We start from the raw sequence: 7,254 nt of genomic DNA on the forward strand, positions 1-7,254 counted from the left end.
TGTGTGTGTCCTCTCTCCACCCCCCACCACCGCCGCCCACCCCCCATTCAAGCTGGAAGCTTATCTTGCAGATAAAATGAAATCGAATAGAAACACCCTTTCTAAAGAGGCCTCACACGTGGGCTTCCAGCAATTTCTCAGTACTCATATTGTAGATATACTACAGCAAATATAAAAATCTTAAACGAAGTCCCCTCGCAATAAAGGCCTTAGATCTACTGGACCGAACAAAGCCGTACAAAGTAAAAAAAAATAAAAAATAAACCTTTAAAAGCTCCGTGCTAAATGAACTAACAAGTGGTCACTTAGAAAATGGAACCGGCAAAGATTAGTCGTGTTGACAGTGGGCTTACCTGAGCGCTACCTGGAAAGACGAAGCCACTTTAAGCAAAAGGTCACGTTGACGCAACGCGCCACGACATCAACGAAGATGTTCGCTTCCCTCTTCCGCCACTTCACTCGCTCTCCTCGCTCGCTCACAATAGCACCTTCTGCTTAGCAACGGCCATACCGCAAGTGTGGTCAGGTTTACAGCGAACCATCACTGCGCAACATCAAGTCTCCATGACAACCACTCCTTTATCTCATTTGCATCCTCTACTTGCATTATCTACTGATGCCAAATATGGCTGTTTTCCACGCCTCTTCTCTCACCATTTTTTTGCTACTTCCTCTTTCCTCCTCTCTTTCACAATTGCGTGCTTGTTTATAGCACATACAATGAGGATGAGATTATCCAGACCGCTCTGAAATCAATGATCTGATTAATTTTAACCCTCTGGGGCAAACGTTTAATATTCTTTGAAAACTCTGAGTTAAAAATACTTTTTGGATTCATATTTTTTCTACTTGACATGTTCTAATCTCTCAACTTCAGCCTTATCGGGACCAAAATGTATTTCGATACTTTTCAATACTTTTCTAAATAAAGGGCATGCACACCACAAAAAATGGCATTATTGGCTTTATTTTAACAAAAAATCTTAGGGTACATTAAACATGTTTCTTATTGAAATGTTGTCCTTATATAAAATAGTGAACATACTAGACAACTTGTTTTTTAGTAGTAAATAAACAAACAAAGACTCCTAATTAGTCTGCTGACGTATGCAGTAACATATTGTGTCATTTATCATTCTATTATTTTGTCAAGATTATGAGGGACAAGCTGTAAACATGGATTATTAATCTATGTGTTCATTTACTGTTAATATCTGCTTATTTTATGTGTTAACATGTTCTATCTACACTTCTGTTAAAATGTAATAATCACTTATTCTTGTTTGGATACTTTACATTAGTTTTGGATGATAACACAAATTTAGGTATTGATCTGATACCAAGTAGTTACAGGATCATACATTGGTCATATTCAAAGTCCTCATGTGTCCAGGGACTTTTTTCCTGAGTTTATAAACATAATATACATTTTAAAAAAATGAAAAAAGATTCTGTGACGCTAAAAATATCGATGTATTCATAGTAGTATCGACTAGATACGCTCCTGTACTTGGTATCATTACAGTGGATGTCAGGTGTAGATCCACCGATGGCATTTGTTTACATTGTGACGCCGGTGAGCTATTGTATCCTCCTACGGTGTGTAGTGAAGCATGTTCAGCTATTCCTCGTCCTGCACTGATGATACTTGTAAGAAACTCACTTTGTTGCCATGGAGGCGAAGATTAGTGATTTAGAAGTAGCTGAAACTGACTGCGGATACAGGTTAGCCGCTAGCTAGCTAGCCATGTTTTAAACCACCTCTCCCTGAGGGCGTTTCAGTGTTATAACTTCACCTTTATCTTTAGTTTTTAGACAAAAATGCATCCATTCTCCCTTTTCTGTCTACACACTGTGTCTGCTTGTAAGTACTTTGTGTGTGTGCGCTGCCGAACATGCTCCTCTGCTCGTAAAACCAGCAATGTCATGATGTGACAACGCGTCATGCCCGCTAAAAAAAAAGGGGGTGGCGGGACGGGGGGGACCGTTACTTTTTAGAGGCAGTATAGTACCGAATATGATTCATTAGTATCGCGGTACTAAAGTAGTACCGGTATACCGTACAACCCTAATCCATAGCATGCAATATTTGTTCAACCCTTAATATATACTCCATTCGACCCAATTAGTCAGTTTTTTTATTTATGAAAAAAAATTTATAAAAAGTTATGCTAACCCGACAAATAAAAATGCATTAAAAATTGTTTTTCTTACTAATATTAAGTATATTGAGGCCTGATCTTTTACCCTATACCCCAACCCTTTTACATTTACTGTATGGATGCATTGGATGCACATTTATCTAAATCTAAATTTTAAAAAATGACATAATGAAGTCAAATAGACATTCAAACATGATATATTTGCTGTTTTTAAATAAGAGATTTGAGCAAAAAAGTAGAAAAAATATAAATCCAAAAATGTTTTACACACATAATTGCCTGGGGACTATTTGGTCCTGCTGCTACTTAATTGGGCTAAAAATAATTTGCAGCATATTTTTTAAATATGTAACATATAAAAAATTCAAATCACATTAACACAACCGAAAAGTTATGGCCAAAAATAGAGCAAATATCTTTTTGATTGATTGATTGAAACTTTTATTAGTAGATTGCACAGTGAAGTACATATTCCGTACAATTGACCACTAAATGGTAACAGTCGGGGTCCACTTAAATTGATTCATGATACAGATATATACTATCAAATACTATCAAATATATATTAAAATCATAATATAGTCATCACACAAGATAATCATCAGAGTATATACATTGAATTATTTACATTATTTACAATCCGAGGGATATGGAGGGGGTGTGGGGGGGTTAGGTTTGGTTGGTGTCAACACTTCAGTCATCAACAATCAGCATAGACAATTGCATCATTAGAGAAATGGACATTGAAACAGTGTAGGACTGACTTGGTAGGATATATATAGCAAGTAGTGGACATAGAGAGAGAGATCAGAAAGTATAAGAAAAAGTGTAGGAAAAAGTGTCTACATTTGATTGTTTGATTGTTTACATTTGATTATTTATAATCCGAAGAGGTATTATGTGGAAGGGAGGGTGTTAGTTTAGGATTGTAGTTGCCTGGAGGTGTTCTTTTAGTGCGGTTTTGAAGGAGGATAGAGATGCCTGAGAGGATGAAAATGTGGGTTAATTAGTCAAAAGAGATTAACAAAATGTCAAAAGACAGCTTCAACAAAATGAGTCTTACATTTAAAAATAGAAACATCTCAATTGACACCAAAGTTGGAGTCCTCAAAACGTACGTATGCTCCGGGCACAAACAAGATTTGTAACAATTCGAAATAGGCAGCTGAAATTCCTCGGACATATCATTAGAAAAGACAGCTTAGAAAAACTGATGTTAACAGGAAAACTAGTAAGAAAGAAAGCTCCAGGTGGACAACAAATAAAATATATCAACAGCCTAAGAAATGTTATCGGAAATATCAGTAATATAGAAGTCATACAGAGGGCGGACGCCAGAGATCATCCATGCCTGCAAACAGGCCTGATGATGAGTCATGGTATCCAGATGAGGGTGACAAGTTTGTGGGATCAGTTTTTTACTGCAAAGTTCATATTTGTGCGAACCCGCACAAATAGACTCAGGAAGAGTTTCTACCCCCGGGCCATAACTGCACTAAACGCAGCTGGAATGTAAAAAAATAAAAATAATTAAAAATAAAAATAAAAATAAATTTAAAAAAACTCCCTCACGTGCAACATGAGGAAGCCACCGGTCAATCACGATCCGGGACTGTGCAATCAGCGATTACACGCCAACTGGACAATATTTATCATATTTATTTACATATTTAATCCACAATAAAAAAGCCTACACAGCATAGGAGGTAGGAAATGCTGACTCCCACCCCCTCAGCACACTGGGAACCAGCATTACTCCTCTCTAGCCAGTTCACTAGTCACTTTATACTTTTTACTGTCTCGTTTTTTTACACTGCCTCTTAGAGTGGTCTTAGGCCATATTGCATATTGTGTATATTGTGTTGTTTTTGTATATAGTGTGGTTTCTTCTTTTTTTTTTAAATGCAAAGCACCTCAGGGAAGCAACCTAAATTTAGTTGGACCTGTACCTGTACATGCACAATGACAATAAAGATCATTCATTCATTCATAAATGTTCCTCTGGAATACCAAGGCAGTAGGGTTGTACGGTACACCGGTACTAGTATACTATCACGGTACTAATGAATCAAAAATGGTACTATACTCTGTTTGAAAAGTACCGGTTCTCCATTTTTATTTTTTTCAACGAGCATGATGGCGCGTCATCACGTCGTGACATTGCTGGTTTTACAAGCAGAGGAGCATGTTCAGCAGTGCACACACACAGAGTACTTACAAGCAGACACAGTGTGTAGACAGAAAAGGGAGAACAGACGCATTTGTGCCTAAAATTGACGATAAAGGTGAAGTTATAACACTAAAACGCCCTCAGGAAGAGATGCTTTAAGACATGGCTAGTTAGTTAGCGGCTAATGTCCATCCGCAATCGGCAGTGTTTTAGCTACTTCTAAATCACTAATCCTCGCCTCCACGGCGACACATAAAGTATGTTTCTTACAAGTATCATCCCTGCAGGACGAGGAATATCTAAACATGCTTCACTACACACCGTAGGAGGATACAATAGCCCACCAGAGTCACAATGTAAACAAATGCCATGGGTGGATCTACACCTGACATCCACTGTAATGATACCAAGTACAGGAGCGTATCTAGTCGATAAAAAAATATTGATGTAATCATAGTAGTATTGTCACAAAATCTCTTTTTTTTTTATTTATATTATGTTCATAAACTCAGGAAATATGTCGCTGGACACATGAGGACTTAAATTATGACCAATGTATGATCCTGTAACTACTTGGTATCGGATCGATACCTTATTTTGTGGTATCATCCAAAACTAATGTAAAATATCAAACAAGAGAAGAATAAGTGATTATTACATTTTAAGAGAAGTGTAGATAAAACATGTTGAAACAGAAAATAAGCAGATATTAACAGTAAATGAACAAGTAGATTAATAATCATTTTTTACATCTTGTCCCTCATAATTTTGACAAAATAATAGAATGATAAATGACACAATATGTTACTGCATAGGCAGCAGACTAATTAGGAGCCTTTGTTTGTTTACTTACTAATAATAGACAAATTGTCTAGTATGTTCACTATTTTATTTAAGGACTAAATTGTTCTTCGATTGCAATGATAAACATATGTTTAATGTATCCTAAGACTTTTTGTTAAAATAAAGCCAATAATGCAATTTTTTTGTGGTCCCCTTTATTTAGAAAAGTATCGAGAAAAAAATGAAAAGTATCGAAATACATTTTGGCACCGGTACCAAAATATTGGTTTCGAGACAACCCTACAAGGCAGACATATTCTAAAAGTCGTCCCAGAAGAGTACAAGCTGCTAATGCATGGACCAACTTTAGATACTTTAGTTGATGTAGTGCACACAGGCGTGTGTGTGTGTGTGTGTGTGTGTGTGTGTGTGTGTGTGTGTGTGTGTGTGTGTGTGTGTGTGTGTGTGTGTGTGTGTGTGTGTGTGTGTGTGTGTGTGTGTGTGTGTGTGTGTGTGTGTGTGTGTGTGTGTGTGTGTGTGTGTGTGTGTGTGTAAAGAGGAAGTGGCTGACATATGAAAACAGTTTGCACTGTGCAAGATAAAAGGTAATTCAGGAAGTGGTTTCTATTCAGAGAGCTAAAAAGAAAGAGGATGTGATATCAAAACACCCTCACAGGAGTCACATCACAGCTTTTGTAACTCACCCCACCGCCCTGAAGTCCGTCCTCCGTTAGAGCCTCCACCTATTGCTCCCCCAAGGACTGCGTCCGTCCAAGTATCGCAGGAATGTGGAGGCAGGCCTCTGTAGCGCGCACACACACACACGCACGCACATGCACGCACATGCACGCACATGCACGCAGGCCCACTCAGCAGCACTCAGCACCTGTGTACAGCTGCCAGTGCACAGAAAGAGACACAGTCAATCACCATGGACAGCTCAGCAAAACAGCAGAAAGAGGAGTAGGAGCACAAACAATGATGATTCACCAGCAGGAGAAAACACAGACAAATATATTTGGTATCGTGTTTCGAAGTTAAAGTTGTGTTTCATTATGAATTACTGTTGTAACTTAATTTAAGAGCGCCCTAACTTAAGAGTGTTTTGAGATTAGTTCGCCAAGTGAGAAGTAAAAAGTTGAGTTGCTCACGCGTGAACTGAGTGTGAAGGACAGTGCCGAGAAGAAGGAGTGGATGATATTCCTCGAATTAAAGAAAGAAATTCCGTAGTTTTCGGACCATAGGGTGCACCGTTTTTAAAGGGGAACTGCACTTTTTTTTGGAATGCAGCCCATCGCTAACAATCATTATGAGAGACAAGAACACACTGCAAGTCTATATACACTACTGTTCAAAAGTTTGGGGTCACATTGAAATGTCCTTATTTTTGAAGGAAAAGCACTGTACTTTTCAATGAAGATAACTTTAAACTAGTCTTAACTTTAAAGAAATACACTCTATACATTGCTAATGTGGTAAATGACTATTCTAGCTGCAAATGTCTGGTTTTTGGTGCAATATCTACATAGGTGTATAGAGGCCCATTTCCAGCAACTATCACTCCAGTGTTCTAATGGTACAATGTGTTTGCTCATTGGCTCAGAAGGCTAATTGATGATTAGAAAACCCTTGTGCAATCATGTTCACACATCTGAAAACAGTTTAGCTTGTTACAGAAGCTACAAAACTGCCCTTCCTTTGAGCAGATTGAGTTTCTGGAGCATCACATTTGTGGGGTCAATTAAACGCTCAAAATGGCCAGAAAAAGAGAACTTTCATCTGAAACTCGACAGTCTATTCTTGTTCTTAGAAATGAAGGCTATTCCACAAAATTGTTTGGGTGACCCCAAACTTTTGAACGGTAGTGTATAATGTGGGCTCTGGTATGTGGGCTTGTAATAAGCCTCAGGGAGTTGAACGCCCCTGCCTTACATAGTTCCGGGTCACCCTTGGGCAAGGTGTAGCACCCGAATGCCCCCCCCCCATCAGGGTTACGATACCCCCCATGAACTATACTAAAAGAGGATGCGTTACCCGGCCCGGAGGAAGCCCGGGGCCCTCCTCCGGAGCTAGGCCCGGAGGTAGGGCTCGTCAGCGAGCGCCTGGTGGCCGGGCTTGCCACGGAGCCCGGCCGGGCAC

The 7,254-nt window shown here is 38.9% G+C and overlaps 1 protein-coding gene across 3 annotated transcripts in view; it reads right to left on the reverse strand.

The window, feature by feature from the left end:
- The window catches only part of mbnl1 (muscleblind-like splicing regulator 1), a 142,928-nt gene extending 136,967 nt beyond the window's left edge, over positions 1-5,961 (reverse strand). The window contains exon 1 of one of the 3 annotated variants that reach the window (XM_062022793.1): positions 5,820-5,961. The gene's annotated coding sequence lies outside the window, so the exon portion shown is untranslated. Of the gene's footprint in view, positions 1-353; positions 670-5,819 lie in introns of those variants that run through there. The other 2 variants (XM_062022804.1, XM_062022791.1) reach the window with 2 other exon arrangements.
- Between the last annotated feature and the right edge of the window lie 1,293 nt (positions 5,962-7,254).

Source organism: Entelurus aequoreus, linkage group LG16 (genome assembly GCF_033978785.1).
Source record: "Entelurus aequoreus isolate RoL-2023_Sb linkage group LG16, RoL_Eaeq_v1.1, whole genome shotgun sequence".
NCBI classification, from domain to species: domain Eukaryota; kingdom Metazoa; phylum Chordata; class Actinopteri; order Syngnathiformes; family Syngnathidae; genus Entelurus; species Entelurus aequoreus.